Source organism: Tursiops truncatus, chromosome 4 (genome assembly GCF_011762595.2).
Source record: "Tursiops truncatus isolate mTurTru1 chromosome 4, mTurTru1.mat.Y, whole genome shotgun sequence".
In the NCBI taxonomy this organism is placed as follows: domain Eukaryota; kingdom Metazoa; phylum Chordata; class Mammalia; order Artiodactyla; family Delphinidae; genus Tursiops; species Tursiops truncatus.
The window spans coordinates 61,214,773-61,232,525 of record NC_047037.1 but is presented as its reverse complement, the minus strand read 5'-3'; the positions used below and the strand labels follow the sequence as shown (position 1 = coordinate 61,232,525).

Here is a 17,753-nt window from a genome sequence, read left to right as displayed (position 1 = left end):
GCTAGAAGAGACCTCATGCATGTCCCTTCCCCCGCCCCCACCCGGAGCCTTCATGTCACCTGTAAAATTTGTTTAGCAATAACTTCCTTATAGAGTTGTTGAGGGATTTTTTAAATTAATTTTTATTGGAGTATAGTTGCTTTACAATGTTGTGTGAGTTTCTGCTGTACAGTGAAGTGAATCAGCTATATGTATACATATATCCCCTCTTTTTTGGATTTCCTTCCCATTTAGGTCACCACAGAGCATAGAGTAGAGTCCCCTGTGCTATACAGTAGGTTCTCATTAGTTGTCTATTTTATACACAGTAGTGTATATATGTCAATCCCAGTCTCCCAATGTTGATGGAGTTAAATGAGAAAAAAATTATGTAACATGCCTGGCACCAAGAGACCATCTGTGGAAGAGAAGTCTCTTTCCTGGAGCACCTAACTCTTTCCCTCCCCTCTCCTTGTGGAGGGGTGGGGCAGAGACTGTGAGAAAAAGGGCAAACCAGTGCCTACAGTGAGGGGCAAGAGGTTGAAATTCCAGGCCTAGCATCTAAGTACGGAACAGAGTGTGGCGCAACGCACGCACGCCCACCATCACGCCTCGGAAAGAGGTCCCACCCAGGAGTGACTCAGATGCTCTGGACACCTTTCCCTGTGTGGGAAGCATGGGTGGGGCTGGATCGGGCAGATCTCCCCGCTGTTCAAAAGTAGCCACTCTTGCTTGTGAGGGGTGCCGGCGAGGTTGCTGCTCATCTCCCACTGTCGCCCTGGTGGCCCTGACATACACACTGAGACCATGGGAACCCTCGGGGGACACCTGGTAGCAGGGATCTTCTTCTTCTTCTTCTCACTCTACTACTCGGTGCTGGTGTCCTTGGCCCTGTTACGGGGACAGAGGTTCCTCAAAGCCCCTCTGCCCCCAAGGGAGAAGCGAGGGCACAGGTGGTGGCAGCTGGTCCCTGTGGAAGGAGTGGGGAAGGTGGTTTTCTCCCTGATTCTCACCTTCCCCGAGTTCTTCTACCCGCCAGGAACAAAGCGGCTGATGATGGTGGACTGGGAGGCCCCTCGGTGACCGTCACGTTCAAGGACGAGTGGCGGCACTTCACCACGCACCGGTCCTTCCTCCTCAGTGGCGTGGTGGACATCGCGAGCCAGGCGTGTGAAGCTGGAGCAGGCGGCCGAGGCTCTGGCCTTCCGTGCGCTGGTGCTGCTGGTGGTGACCCACGCCGAGCACAAGGGCGCCCTGGAGACCCGCGTGCACGCGCTGTTCACAGTGCCTGCCTTCCCGGTCGGCCTGGCGCTCACCATCGAGATCTGGGTCCCCGGCCAGCCCCAGCTCTGGGTGCTCAAGACTTGCATGGGGCTGGTGCTCAGCAGCTGTCTGATGCAGCTAAGCATCCTGATGTACACGCCGCCCTCGGGGCAGCCCTGGAGAGGGGAAAACCCCACGGACCTCACCTTCCTCACCATCTTCTTCTGCTGGCACCTGGCCTCAGGGGCTGCCTTGCTGGCCGCCATCTACGGCCTCTGCAGCCTCTGGCATGATCGCTTCTCCCCCTGGAGAAAGGTCCCAGGTGCCAAGTACCACCTGTGACCCATAGGCGAGGGCAGTGAAGAGCTTGAGAAGCTCCGGGCAGGGGCCCAACTACGAGATGGGGGTGTCTAGGTATAGAATCTGTCCCTGTGCTGCACCCTTTGTAATGAGAGTTTTGAGGATGCCCACTGTGTGCCTAGTGCAGAAATGTCCTGGGATCTGCAATGTGGCTTTCCATCACAGGAGTCGCCTTCCTTGTTCCTAAATGAACCTTCCAGTTCCTAGGATTCCTGCTATCTATCTCTCTGTTCTCTCCAGGCCTGTCTCTTTCCTGTCTCGCTATTCAGTATAGTTCCTAACCATGGACTTACATGAAGTGAGAGCAGGAGTAGTGTTTTTCTTTGACAGCTTTTGGGATCCAAGAGGAAGAAATGAAATGAGGGAACAGAGAGAGATGGAGGGTCTCTGGGGACTCGGCAGGGCTCTGCGTGTCTGAGGCGGGGCTGGCTTCGCGTGTGCATGTGTGTGCCGCCGGGGGCTGAAGTGGTGAAATGTGTGGAAGGGAAGGGGCTCTGTTTTCACATCATGGTGAGGACTTCTGTTTTCTTCATTTCTCTCTGTTTTTTATTCACACTAAAGTGTAACAGGAAGAAGAGCTGGTTTTGTTGTTGCTGTTTTCTAATCTAAACTGGACGAGGCTACTTCTGCCTCAGGGAGTAAGGGATGAGGGGAAAGGGGGTGGCAATCAGTTTAGCAGGGCTCAAGTCTGAGGAGAAAGGAGGCAAGGGAGGAATTCCCAAAGGTGGGTGTAAGAAACGAGGATTACATTTGTATAATTTTAAGTTGTTTGGGTTCCGCTGTGACATAAAACAACTCCACTGCTTATGCAGAGTCTTTCAGTAAAGTCTTATGATACACGTACATGTGTCTTGTGTGAGTGATTCTGGGGCAAGATCAAAGAAAAGGCCCAGATTTCAGGTGGTGGGAGCAGAAGGGGAAGAACCGCCACGAAACATGGGGCACAGATGACCTCAGTGGTTCTGGAGATGCAGGGACTTGGAGCCAAGAGGGAAAACTGCAGCCCCTGGAACCTGCAGAACTTTCCAGCCAGTCACTGAGCTCCTCCCAGAATGAGGAGAGGAGGTGCTAACAAATTCACATACTCAGTGAAATATATGAAAGCAAACTCTATAAAAATACTTATCCCTGGGTACAATTAGAAAACTGCTTCTGCTAGCACGTGTCTGCTTATGTGAGATGATAAACGCAGCATTTGGAAGTCTGAAGAGGCAGGAAGACGGGAGGAGATGCTGGCCATAGATGTGGACAAAGGACCACAGAGAAAAGTGCCCACACATGAAGCAGTGGCAATTCTGCCATGGCACACGCAGTCAGAGATGCTGTCCTCAGAGACAGAAAATCTCTATGACGCACAGAGAGGGATTTGCATTTGCAGATGGAGGGCGAGATGGGCTACACATTGTCCTCTGAAATATGCCTGGACACTCCCTAAAGAAGCAGAGTGCAAGAGTGTGGAAACAGGCCCTGGAAACAGTAGGACAGGGGTTAAAGCAAAGAAGGGGAGCGAGGGAAAGGATGGAAGTGGGGCAAGGGTCTGGCAAGTCACATGGGCTGGGCTTGCAGAGGAGCGAGATTCTGGGTCTAAGGAAGAGACGTCTTCCTCCAGCAGCTGGAACCAGGCCAGCCTCAGCTTTCCTCCCCAGCAAAGCAGGAACCAACCTAAGGAACAGTCAGCACCCTTCTTTCTGTCCCCACCCTAAAAAGCCCAGAAACAGAGCCAGCTTTACCGGCGGCTTGTGCGCCCCCAGCAGTGAAAGCACCGAATCCTAACCATTGGACTGCCAGGGAATTCCCAGGACCCCTCACTTTATATCTTCCGTCCAAAGCCCTGGGAGAGGCCATAGCAAGGGGTCCATATGATCGCTTATCACTGAAAAATAGCAAAAGTTAGATATTTCTGTATTCTTTTTTTCTCCATAAAATCTGGCTGCACCCTCTCCCTGAAGACTTAACACAGATTTACTTTCAGGATGCCTTATGATAAACACCTCTCTTTCCCTGTTAGTAGACCATCCTTTATTCAAGGATAATGGTAAGACTCTTACTTCTTCAGCTTGGAAACAAGAAGCTTAAAATGCTAATGACATCACACACTGTCTGAGAACCACCTGCTAAAGTAGAATCCCTCAGTCAACAAATGTAAATAAGTCTTATCAGATGCTGGGCCTGACTTAAAGAGGAGTAATTGGAGGTGCAGAAAACTGATGGCTAGGAGAGAGATGGGAAGTAATTTACAGAGGTGGGTCCTGTTTATCTTCATTTGTGCTGTGTGCGGGAATTCTTGTCCTGCACATCTGGTCCTCGCCCAGCGAATCAGTCATGGCTCTCTAGGGAATCAGAACCAATAGGATATGGATAGACAGACAGAGAATTTAAGGAATGGACTCATGAGAACTTGAGGACTGGCAAGTCCAAAATCTTCAGGGCACGCCAGCAGGCTGGAGACCCAGGGGAGAGTTGATGTTGCCATCTTGAGTCTGAAGGCAGTCTGGAGGCAGAATTCCTTCTTCCTCAGGACACCGTAGACTTTTCTTTTAAGGCTTTCAACTGATTGCATGAGGCCCACCCACACTATGGAGAGTAATCTGCATATTCAAAGTATACTAATTTAAATGTTAAACACATTTGTTAAAAATACCTTCACAGAGGGCTTCCCTGGTGGTGCAGTGGTTGGGAGTCCACCTGCCGATGCAGGGGACACGGGTTAGTGCCCCGGTCCGGGAAGATCCCACAGGCCGCGGAGCGGCTGAGCCCGTGAGCCATGGCCGCCGAGCCTGCGCATCCGGAGCCTGTGCTCCGCAACCAGAGAGGCCACAACGGTGAGAGACCCGAGTACCGCAAAACAAAACAAAACAAAACAAAAAACCTTCACAGGGATTTCCCTGGTGGTCCAGTAGGTAAGACTCCACGCTCACAATGCAGGGGGCCCCGGTTCAATCCCTGGTCTGGGAACTAGATCCCACATGCCACAACTCAAAAAAAAAAGATCCCGCATGCCGCAAGGAAGATCCCGCATGCAGCAACTAAGACTCAGCACAGTGGGCTTCCCTGGTGGTGCAGTGGTTAAGAATCCACCTGCCAATGCAGGGGACAAGGATTTGATCCCTGGTCCGGGAAGATCCCACATGCCGTGGAGCAACTAAGCCCATGTGCCACAACTACTGAGCCCACGTGCCACAACTACTGAAGCCTGTGAACCTAGAACCCATGCTCCGCAACAAGAGAAGCCACCACAATGAGAAGCCTGCGCACCACAACGAAGAGTAGCCCCCACTTGCCGCAACTAGAGAAAGCCCGCATGCAGCAACGAACACCCAATGCAGCCAAAGATAAAATAAATAAATAAATTTATTAAAAAAAAAAAAGACTCAGCACAGCCAAAAAAATAAATAAATATTTTTTTTAAAATACCTTCATAGCAACATCTAGACTGATGTTTGACCGAACAACTGAGTACCGTGGCCCAGCCAAGTTAATTAACCATCATACTCAGCATAATGGAACATGGCCACTCAAACGTGATTTATGTCAACTGTGTTTGTCATGATTGTTGGAGACCTTCCAAAAGAATAACAGTAACTTCATTTTAAATGAACTCCATCATTATTGGTTCTGACTGCAGTCTGACTACAACAATACAATGTTCTATGGACTTTATCCCTTCCCTGTATCCTCCAGAAGGAGAATGATAGATTGACGGGTGTGCAGGTAGGTGACACTTGTTTTTAAATTAAAAAAATAATGCTTAGAGGCTTTTTTTTCTTTTTCATGTTATGTATTTTAGACATCTTAGAAAATAACAAAAAGTAGTTTAAAGTATTTTGAAATCTACCATAATGCTCTTACCCAGAATTACTTACTGCCTGGCAGGGCTGAAAGGGTAGAATGTATTTCAACCACACTAAGAGGTTGGATGGTAGGGTTTACATATCAGAGATGAAGCCTTTCCTGCTGAAGATGACTGATGTGCCTGATGACCAAGGCATGGCTGACTGAAAAGTGTTGCAGGTGAAGGTCACTGAAGATAAGGAAATCCAGAACCGGGAGTCTAGTGCTGTGGGAAGGAACTGAGTAAGGATACTGACATGCTTGGAAGACGGCAACCTTGGGCTGGAGAAGAACTCAGAGCCCAGTCTGTGGCGAGTTTGGCGGAGGGGGAGGTGGTAAGGATGGCCAGAAGAAAGAAAATGTGACTAACATCAACTTCAAAGGAGGAAGTGATCAGGGTTAAGCAGACATGGTAATACCTACCGCACAGAGGTACTGTGAGAAATAAATAAGGTTCTGCATAAACAACACTTAATACACAGTATGGTGTACAGTAGATGCTCAATACATATTAGCTTGAGATTCTGAATATACATATGCGCAATGACCAGACCATATATAAAAATAAAACTCTGACCCACAACCTGCAGCAACCAGCCCAGGAAGCCAGCCTGCTATCTATAAATCAGACTTGTAAACAGTCAGCTATCACACACTTCTAACCAGTCCAGGTTGCCAAATAACAACCCTATAACAACTGACCCAAAATGGGAAGGACCTGATTAATAACGAACAGCTTCCCTAATTTTTGCCCTGCTTCCAACTTAGGACCAACCAAAGAAAGCCAAATATGCATCCCTAAACAATCACATGATACCCCACTTCTAGTTAGCCAGCCTGCAGCTTCCCTATGCCAACAGCCTCCAATCGAGACATAACTGATGTCTTCTCTTTTTTTTCCCACTATGAAGCGTTCCCATTCCTCTGCCTGTCTTTGAGTCTTTGCCAAAAAGCAAATAAAGGTGGCTAACTCCCTTGCTATAGCAAGCCCTGAATATAAAGCCTTTTCTTGTTCTCCTTTGATTGGTTTTCATCTATTTTCACACGTTTAATTCTTTCATTTATTCATTCAAGCAGTTATTCAATATTTATTGAGCATATATGGATACTATAGGCCAGACCCCATGCTGGGATATGAGAATAATGACGTGACCCAGATGCACAGGTCCCTGCCTTCAAGCTCATTATGGTTGTGGGAGAAGAAAGGCAAATAAACAGCAAGGTAAGTACAGTCTGAAAGGGACTGTGATGAGGGGCAGCTAATCCAGACCTGTGAATCAGGGAAAGCTTCCTAGAAAAGTGATGTCACCACAGGGACCTGAAGGATGAATATGGCCAAGGGAAGAGCGGTAAGGGAAACAGTCAGGAAAGAGGGAAACGGCCATAGGAAACGTCCCCAGGTCATTGCATAAACACCGAAGGAAGTGAATGAAAGTGGGATGACTGGACGTCCGTGTTTGAGCTTGGCGTGCTGAGCCATGAAGGTGGAAAGGCAGACAAGGGTCGGCATCCTTCTAGGCCACATGAAGGCATTTGGCATTTATCCTAAAGCTTACAGTAATGATCAGATTTCCATTTTGGAAACGTCACTCAGGCTCCATGTGGAGTGAGGCCTGGAGGGCAAACCTGGAAGCAGGGAGACCAGCTAGGAGACTAACAGGTGATGGTGGCTGGATGAGAAGAAAAGTGCAAGGACTGGGAAGCTGATTTAGAGGTTCCCACTCAGGACATCACGGCTGGAGGTCAGTAGGGTCAGGGGGTTGGGGAGGGTGGGACAAGCCAAAGCTTGTACAGCTGAGGAAGAAAGTAAATGCAGTCACTGAGAAAACGAAATCCACACTGGGGGCTGGAGAAGAAGAGATGAATTCTGGATGGAGACATGAAGTTTAAGGTGTTGTTCTGGAAGCAGGTGGATGAACTTGTCTGGAGCTCAAGAGAAAGGGGTGGGTAGAGAGGGCAATCTGAAAGTCATAGATGGTCATTAAAGCCATTTATGGGGGTGGGTGAGATTGCTGAGGGATAGGGTGTGGGGAAGAGGGCTTGGAACGGGACTCTGGGAGGCACCACACCTAACTGGAGAAAAGAAGGCAGGCGCTCGTGAGGCAAACCAAGAAAGAGTAGCCAGGGAGATGCGAGGAAAACCAGGATCTTGCTGTAACATAGATACTAAATATTGATATTGTTGTGTTTTTTTTAACATCTTTATTGGGGTATAATTGCTTTACAATGGTGTGTTAGGTTCTGCTTTATAACCAAGTGAATCAGTTATACATATACATATGTTCCCGTATCTCTTCCCTCTTGCGTCTCCCTGATATTGTTTTAATAAAGGGAGTAGCAAACAAAGCCTTGTTTCTTATTCCCAGTTCCTCCTTCCCCTTCCAGAGAAGGATGGTCCCCAGGACACTGGGAGGGAACTTACTCTATGAGTTACTAGTGGAACTGGTCATGCATCGCCCCATCGTGTTGCCCAAGCTGCATCAACAAAATGCTAGCGTTGGTACACATCATTAAGTAAAACTGGATGATGAAATCATGGGAAGAAATGCACATGCTTGGGACAAGGACGTCCCCCTGAGGCAGGAGATAGATAGCACCCTTCCCCCACCCTCCCCTCCCAGGGTAAACAGCTGGAGTTCGTTGCCTGTGGACCGATACTCGAACATGAAAATAGCAGGACAATTGAGAGAGGAGGCTGGGCCCTGCCCAGATAAGAGATAAGAGACCACATATTTCTCATTCTCAAAGTCAAGGAGACCTTCCCGACTAGAAAGCTCCTTGGAGGTCAAAAGGAAAGCGATGCTAAGCTACCCATAGGCCTCTTCTCTGGAAGCCATCTTAGCTGAGAGATGCGAGAGCACACATGGGAGGATCCTGAGATATACCAAATACAGACTCAGAACCAGGCAATTAAAAATGGTTGGCCAGGGCTTCCCTGGTGGCGCAGTGGTTGAGAGTCCACCTGCTGATGCAGGGGACATGGGTTCGTGCCCCGGTCCGGGAAGATCCCACATGCCGCGGAGCGGCTGGGCCCGTGAGCCATGGCCGCTGAGCCTGCGTATCCGGAGCCTGTGCTCCGCAATGGGAGAGGCCTGCGTACTGAAAAAAAAAAAAAAAAAAAAAAAGGTTGGTCAAAGGAAACCTGGAAGAAATGCCCCATATAAGTGATTTAAACTACCATGAAGGCACGACTTTCTCTGAGTCCGCCTGTGTGTCTATCCACCCGTACTGTACTCTTTTTCCTCCTAATAAACACTTTGTTTCACTACTCTCCGTCTTTGTGGGAATTCTTTTCTGCAAAGCTGAAGGGCCATGGCCTTGTCACTGACCACTGGTCTAGTGGCTAGGATTCAGCTCTCTCACTGCCGTGACCCAAACTCAATCTCTGGCCAGGAACCGAAACCCTGCTTCAAGCCACTGCAGGCCGAGGCCACCTGAGATCAACCCTACATCACACCCAGCTGAGGATTTTACTAGTATCTTGGTTAGGTGGGACTGGAAGTTAATTACAGGACCACAGTGGGCATTATTCCAGTTTGATGGTTGAACAGTATACAGTTAACTATTTAGTTCATTAGCCCGGGTTACTGAGTGCCTACCATCATATTTCCTCTCTCTTCAATAGCCTGTGGGTACAAAAGGGACCACAGGAAGGATAATGGTTTATGTTTCAAGTCCCCCAACCTCTTAAGCCCCCTCTGAGGTACCCCTCCCCGTCCCCACAAGCCTCTCTCTCTTCCCGCCCCTCCCCTTTCCCTCTCCCTCTCTCTTCTCTCCCCTCACCCACAAACTCTGGGCCTTCCAGTTTCCAGGAGAGTCCAGAGATTACCCTTCCGCCTTCCTCACTGCCAATGGTGTCCCTGGTAACGAGGCCGCTTTCCTCTCTAATTCTCAATTCTTTAAAGACTGCATAGAGGCCCTCCTCCCCCAACCAGGAAAAAACGTCCTTCTCCCAGCACTGTGCTGGGGGGGGGGGGGCCCTCCGCCCTCCTGAAAACAGTTCCTTAACTTCCCCTAGCAACCCCACTCTCCAGGGACACAGTCCCCAAGGACCAATCTCCGCGTGGCAGCATCCTCACTGCCTAGCGCATCAACCTGTCCTGGTGTCCTGGGACAGAATCTAGGAGCGTGGGGACTGGCAGACAGAGTTGGGAGAGACATTTAACTTCCTTTGTACTTCTGATTGTTTTATCATGTACAAAAGAAAGAATACGGGTAATACGCTCGATTTTTTTTTTCAACGAAATCAAAATTAAAACTGTACTAAGGGCATAGAACTATCTAGTAAACCGTGAGGAACGCACGGAGTCCAGTTCTGCCAGGCTGCCCCCGGCTGTGCCTGATGTGCTCCACGGCCACCCTCTTGTTAAAGGGGTTCCGGCCTGAGAATGGCCAGGGTGCCAGGGCCCCTCACCCCTGCGCAGTTCCTCTCCCCTCCTAGGGACTGGGGCGGAGGTCAGGAACTCAGCCCGGAGCCCACCTCTGCGCAGGCGAGGGGCTGCGGGGACGCTGCGGCGCGTGGCGCGTCTGCCCGCCCCAGCGGGCGCCCAAGGGAGGAGCGCGCCTCTCACTGCGCCGCACTTTCTTTTCCTGCCTCAGCCTGGAGGTCCGGCCTCGCAGCTCGCCCGGAAGAGTGTCCAGACGGGGTGGTGTACCCGCCCCTCCTGGGTCGTTTTGTATCCTCAGCGCCTGGCACCGCACCAGATTCGGGACGCAGAGGCTGCACGGGGTAGGAAGCTTCGCGTTCTGCGTGGGTGCCCAAAGCTAGGCCCCAGCACTGCTGTGCCTTCTTATGCCACGCCCACCCGGGCGAGGGCAGACTGGCCCCAGGTACCCAGAGGTTACACGCCTAATCTGGGGAAATGAGGAGGGAGATGGATGAGTCACTGATGGATGGACTGATTCTTAGATCTTTTTCTGCGTGCACTATTTCTCCAGCTCCTTCTAAGCACTCGGGAGGAATCGGCGAACAAAACAAAGCTCCCCGGCGCTCTCAGATCTAGAGTGGGAGGTGGCAGTGACCTGATTAGTTCATATATTGATGTTTAGCCCTAAGTGTCTACACCACCTCCTCCTACACCCTGTTAAAAGCAAACTTTCCTTGACAAATTGTTCTCCATTGTGCACCAAGGGAGCCAGCAAGTGGCAAAAGCATGCTGATTGGGGGAGGGTGTGGGCAGGAAGAGGTATGAGGTTGGGAAACACAATGCCTACGTTAAGCAGAGACATTTTTTTCATTCGTAAAACATCATTTATCATCATCATTGGGGCTTCTCAAAATTCCTAAGTGCCCCCAACCTCTTTTTTAGTCGCTAATATTTGAAAAGAAAGAAAGGATGGCAGTTTCATTCCGCAAGGTCATAAAAACACTTCTATTCACTCGTTATTTAACAGCTTCTGGCAAGATGGGTGAGATGCCAGATGTGGTGACAGTTCATCAGAAGAAAAAGCACAAGTTTGAAGGCAAATGATAGGGATACATGAATGTCCTCAATGGGAATAACAAGGTTTAATGACCAGACAACTGTGCCCCAAATGTCCGATTAACAGGAAGCATGGAGCAATGACAAAGGGATCAAAACCAGAGCACTGCCAGACAAGAGGAACCCCAAACAGGCCCTTCCCAGGCATGTTTCTTTTCTTTCTTCCTTCCTTCTTTTCCTTCTTTCTTCCTCTTGTGATGAAAACTTTTAAGATCCACCCTCTTAGCAACTTTCAAATATACAATACAGTATTATTAACTGTACCCCCATGCTGTCCATTACATCCCCATGGCTTATTTATTTGATAGCTGGGAGTTTATATTTTTTAACCCTCTCCTCTCATTTCACCCACCCCCTCTCTGGTGACCACCAATCTGTTCTCTCTATCCATGAGCTTGGATCTGTTTGTTTTTTGTTTGTTTTTAGATTCCACATGTAAGTGGGATCATACGGTACCTGTCTTTCTCTGTCTGACTTATTTCACTTAGCGTAATGCCCTCAAGGTCCATCCATGTTGTTGCAAATAGCAAGATTTCATTCTTTTTTATGGCTAAATAATATTCCATTGTACATATGTACACTGCATTTTCTTTGTCCATTCATCCATTGACAGACACTTAGGTTGCTTCCATATCTTGGCTATTTTAAATAATGCTACAAGGAACATTGGGGTGCAGATGTCTTTTCTAATTAGTATTTTTATTTCCTTTGGATAAATACCCAGAAGTGAATTGTTGAATCACATGGTAGTTCTATTTTTAATTTTTCAAGGAACCTCCATATGGTTTTCCATAGTGGCTGCACCAATGTAGATTCCCACCAACAGTGCACAAGTGTTCCCCTTTCTCCACATCCTCGCCAACACTTGTTATTTCTTGTCTTTTTGATGACAGCCATTCTGACAGCTGTGAGGTGATATCTCATTGTAGTTTTGATTTACATTTCCCTGATGATTAGTGACGTTGGACACCTTTTCATTTACTTGACCATCTGCATGTCTTCTTTGGAAAAATGTCTATTCAGATCTTCTGCCCATTTTTAAATCAGATTGTTTATTTTTTTTACTATTGAGTTGTATGAGTTCTTTACATATTTTGGATATTAATACCTTATCAGATTTATGATTTGCAAATATCTTTTCCCATTTGGTTGGTTGTCTTTAACCAGTCATTTTTCTTAAGCTGCAAAGCAGAGTAGTTTGTGCCATATTTCGTTTCAGGACTTTTTTTTTCTTTTTTTGTAATTTGACACTACCTGCCTATTTAAGTGACATCCTGTGTGAAACCTATATTCACACACAGGATTTATATGCAGACAAAATAGCGTACCATGATTTACCTGTAGACAGAGTCAAGTTCAGAAAATTACTATCAATGATCCTACCAAACTCAATACCCTCTTTTTGTAACAAATACTTTGTAAAGGTCCTTTACTATCTTGAACTGAAATTCATAGATAATATAATCTGTCTACATACATGATTGCAAAGACTAGAGATAGATAGATGATATATAGATAGATGACACTATAATATCTGTCAATGCCTCCCAGCCAGAGACCCTCAGGAACACACTTACAGTTGAATAAGTTAAATCTATTGCTCTTTGCAAGGAGGGAGAATATGCACCACAGGGAAATGTGGTAGAAGGGACTTGGAGGATTTAGGTCTGTTAGGTGACTTTCAGGAGGATTCATGGAAGTGGTGCTTTGCTTTGGATTAGATGCTGCTGAGAAGTGGGAATCATCCTACAGTTGGGTCTTTTGATAAATGTGACCCAGAAGGAGGGTAGATTAGAGTAAGACTAAAGGTATCATTGTAAAGGAGCAGCAGACACCTGTACTAGCCAAGATAGGGAGATGTTTAGTCATTTCTCTGGTTTGGACCACGATCACATTCGTCTGTGTTCAGACATGATTACAGAGTGTTCTTGTTTTTGTCTAGATCCATCAAGGTCTCAGAGTGGCTTCATCTCATACTGGCGATCTGTGAAATTGTTGATGTGCAACAGGAGAACACAGTGCTGAGCAGTGAGCCAGGCCAACTCCCAGGTGCCATGGATGGCTTTTCTCATTTTCATATCCTAAGTGAAATTAAAAGGAGAGATAAAAATGATCCATAATGAAATAATGTACATTTCGATATATAAATGCTCCAGCATAACTATATTAGAATACATAATAGAGTCAGATGATTGCACTCCCTTATATGAGTCAGTTTGGATTTAAAAGTAAGAATATTGGAAGCGTTTCCTTACAATAAATGCAGTAGAATGAAAGAGAGTGGTTCCAATTATCATCAGAATTTAAATTAGTGTTAAGATATACAATAACACACCAGGTTCATTTGTATATGATAAGAGAAGGAAGGAATAACCTTAATGGAAACAGGAATAACATGTTAAGCAAATTATAGTCTGTCAAGGCAGAAAACATAAAGAACAATATTCTCATGACATTAGCCTTACTGTGAGTAGTGAAGAAAAAAACACCTTTTTGTATGATATGGAGGAAAAGAGTGATGAAATATCTCAGAGATCATATCTCCTGTCTTGAAATTTCAATACCCATTCAGTGCATGCATATTAGTATTTAAAAAGACCTTGAAGATCATATACAATAAACCCGAAGATAATGCATATTTTAATATAATGGGATTCTCTCCAGGCCCCTGACCAGCCCTTGTTGCCAAACCTGAGTCTCAAACTGAGGCAGACGAAAAGGATAATAACACTTACCCTACAGGGTTGGTGCTATGATTAAAGATAATGTTTGGTAGCTCATACAACTCAATAACAAAAAAACAAACAACACAATCAAAAAATGGGCAGAAGACCTAAATAGACATTTCTCCAAAGAAGGCTTACAGATGGCCAATAAGCACATGAAAAGATGCTCAACATCACTAATTATCAGAGAAATGCAAATCAAAACCACAACGAGATACCACCTCACACCAGTCAGAATGGCCATCATTTAAAAGTCTACAAATAATAAATGCTGGAGAGGGTGTGGAGAAAAGGGAACCCTCCTACACTGTTGGTGGAAGGGTAAATTGGTGCAGCCACTATGGAAAACAGTATGGAAGTTCCTCAAAAAACTAAAAATAGAGTTGCCATATGATCCAGCAATCCCACTCCTGGGCATACATCCAGACAAAGCTATAATTCAAAAAGATACGTGCACCCCAATGTTCATAGCAGCACTCTTTACAATAGCCAAGACACGGAAGCAACCTAAGTGTCCATCGACAGATGAATGGATAAAGAAGATGTGGTACATATAGACAATGGAATACTACTGATACTAAGTCATGTAAATGGATGAAATAATGCCATTTGCAGCAACATGGATGAACCTAGAGATTATCAGATTAAGTGAAGTAATCAGAAAGAAAAAGACAAATGCCATATGATATTGCTTATATATGGAATCTAAAATATGACACAAATGAACTATTCTATGAAACAGAAACAGATTCAGACATAGAAAACAGACTTGCGGTTGCCAAGGAGGAGGGTAAGGGGGGGAGGGATGGATTGGGAGTTTGGGACAAGTAGCTGCAAACTATTATATATATGTATAACTGAACCACTTTGCTCTACACCAGAAACTAACACAACATTGTAGGGAATTCCTTGGCAGTCCAATGGTTAGGACTCCGTGCTTTCACTGCCGACGGCATGGGTTCAACTAAGGTTTCACAAGCTGCAGCAGCATGGCCTAAATAAATTAATTAATTAATATTTTTTTAAATTGTGAATCAACCATGCTTCAATAAAAAATTTTTTTTTTAAAAATAATGTTTGGAACATGTATAATTCATGGTGCTCTAAAGCTAGCCATTGTCATCAGTTTAGTCTTTGGGCCCCATGCACACGCATACACGCGCACACACACACACACACACACACACACAAAGATGGAGAGATAGGATGTGTGCTTGCTTGAGTCTCCATGATTACATGGAAGGTGCTTGATTGAGTGTGTGTGGTCGAATTTGCAGGAGAATCCCAGGCGACGCTGTTGCAGGCTTTTGACGGTGCAGGCGGGGTATGGGGGGATCACAGGAGATGGAGAGGACAGGTTGAACATAACTGAGTTGGAACTTGCTCAGTTGGGTATGTGGATACTTGTGTACAACATGCTTCAATATATTTACCTCTGTGCCTTTTTTTGATAGTACAGACCTCTGGGAAAATAGTTTTTATTAACATCGCAAAAATGCAGGGACTTCCCTGGTGGTCCAGTGGGTAAGACTCTGCACTCCCAATGCAGGGGGCCCGGGTTCAATACCTGGTCAGGGAACTAGATCCCGCATGCATGCCGCAACTAAGAGTCCGCATGCCACAACTAGGAGTTCACATGCTGCAACTGAGACCCGGCACGGCCAAAATAAATAAATAATTTTTTTTAAATTGCAAAAACTACAGCCCTACATTTTACATACTTGACTTTTGGACCCCATTTATTTCACTGTGGCCTGGGGTTCTTTCGCTTCATCGGGTGGTGGAGAATAGAAGCTGAATTGGAAGAGTAGACGAGAGGTCTTAGAGAAGTTAGCATTGGGACTGTATCGAGTAACAGTGAAAATCCTGAAAAACGGCAAGGAATCCAAAATAAATAAAAGAAAACACAATTTTCTTTGCATTGTGCTAAACATCTGTTGCTAATTTTTTTAATCATTTTTTTTACATCTTTATTGGAGTATAATTGCTTCACAATGTTGTGTTAGTTTCTGCTTTATAACAAAGTGAATCAGTTATACATATACATATGTCCCCATATCTCTTCCCTCTTGCATCTCCCTCCCTCCCACCCTCCCTATCCCACCCCTCTAGGTGGTCACAAAGCACCGAACTGATCTCCCTGTGCTATGCGGCTGCTTCCCACTAGCTATCGATTTTACGTTTGGTAGTGTATATATGTCCATGCCACTCTCTCACGTTGGCCCAGCTTACCCTTCCCCCTCCCCATATCCTCAAGTCCATTCTCCAGTAGGTCTGTGTCTTTATTCCTGTCTTACCCCTAGGTTCTTCATGACATTTTTTTTTTTAGATTCCATATATATGTGTTAGCATACAGTATTTGTCTTTCTCTTTCTGACTTACTTCACTCTGTATGACAGACTCTACGTCCATCCACCTCACTACAAATAACTCAATTTCGTTTCTTTTTATGGCTAATATTCCATTGTATATATGTGCCACATCTTCTTTATCCATTCATCAGATGATGGGCACTTAGGTTGCTTCCATCCTCTGGCTATTGTAAATAGAGCTGCAATGAACATTTTGGTACATGACTCTTTTTGAATTATGGTTTTCTCAGGGTATATGCCCAGTAGTGGGATTGTTGGGTCATATGGTAGTTCTATTTGTAGTTTTTTAAAGAATCTCCATACTGTTCTCCATAGTGGCTGTACCAATTCACATTCCCACCAGCAGTGCAAGAGTGTTCCCTTTTCTCCACACCCTCTCCAGCATTTATTGTTTCTAGATTGCTAATTTTTTTTAATGGCCTACAAACCCATGTTGTCAGCAAATTGTAGCTGAGGCTCAGTCTGTGGCACATACAATGATATTGGAAAAGGGAATTATTGTTTCTATGAAATCATTTTCAAGGGTTTCGTTTTACTGTCAATGCCTCTGTATCAATTGTCATTAACTTTGAAAGTAAATTTCCACTGTGGCTTTTTTATCCCTTAACCTCATCCATGGGAGCAGAGCGCTTCCTTATCCCCCAGGGGGCTGTCGTCCACTAGAAATCAAAATTTCCTAGCCTGATCCCAACTCACAGCTGATGTTCAATAGCTTTCACCATCTCTGATTTTTCTTAGAACAGTATCATCAGAATTCAGTGGAATAAAAATAACATTTCAGTTGGATTTTCTCCTATCATCGTTCTCATAACCTCTCGTTTGCTGGTAATTTGACGTTTTTCCCCCTACAATGTGTCGCTTACCCTATTTTGCAAGCCTTTATATTATTTCAAAATTCTAGCTTTCAAACTTTTCCTTTAAATCTCAGAAGTGTGATATGCTATCAACTTTATAAATGTGTTTCTTTGTAAAATCTTCACTTTATCTTGATGGGGGAGTCACTGTTTATTAGAAAAGAACTGCAGAGTTGGCATGTTCACAAGGGTTCAACGTGGGCAGATATAAAACCAAATTTTCAATATTCAACTGAATATTGTTGACTCTTTTCCTTTATATTTGACATTTTGTCATACAGGCCAAATCACTACATTCCTATGTAAATGCAGAATTACCATGAAGATGACGGTTAAAAGGCGGACAGGGCTTCCCTGGTGGCGCAGTGGTTGAGAGTCCGCCTGCTGATGCAGGGGACACGGGTTCGTGCCCCGGTCCAGGAAGATCCCACATGCCGCGGAGCGGCTGGGCCGGTGAGCCATGGCCGCTGAGCCTGCGCGTCCGGAGCCTGTGCTCCGCAACGGGAGAGGCCACAACAGTGAGAGGCCCGCGTACCGCAAAAAAAAAAAAAAAAAAAAATGGCGGACATATTTGGTGACTCCAATAATACAAGAGGATTGCTGTCGGCAACTTCTCAAAATGGTGAACTGAAATAAAACACAGTACAATCTTTCCTTGATGTATGCCATTGTTGCTTCCCAGGAAATCTGCTATTTAACTAAACCTTGCCAATAAAACCAAAGAGCATAAAAACACTTTGTGTTGGTTTGTAAAATGGAATTAGTTCTGGGCTCAAATAATTATAAGCAGGTTTTTCACCTACCTAATTCCAGGTTCAGTTAGATTCTAGAATTGGATCATTATAAACAGGTTTTTCACTTCTATTTAAAAGTCCTGAGGGACAC

The 17,753-nt window shown here is 45.6% G+C and overlaps 1 pseudogene; it reads left to right on the top strand.

Annotated features, from left to right (window-relative positions):
- The first annotated feature begins 786 nt into the window (after nucleotides 1–786).
- LOC101322529 (transmembrane epididymal protein 1A-like) lies at nucleotides 787–1,656 on the top strand (annotated as a pseudogene).
- The last annotated feature ends 16,097 nt before the right edge of the window (nucleotides 1,657–17,753 follow it).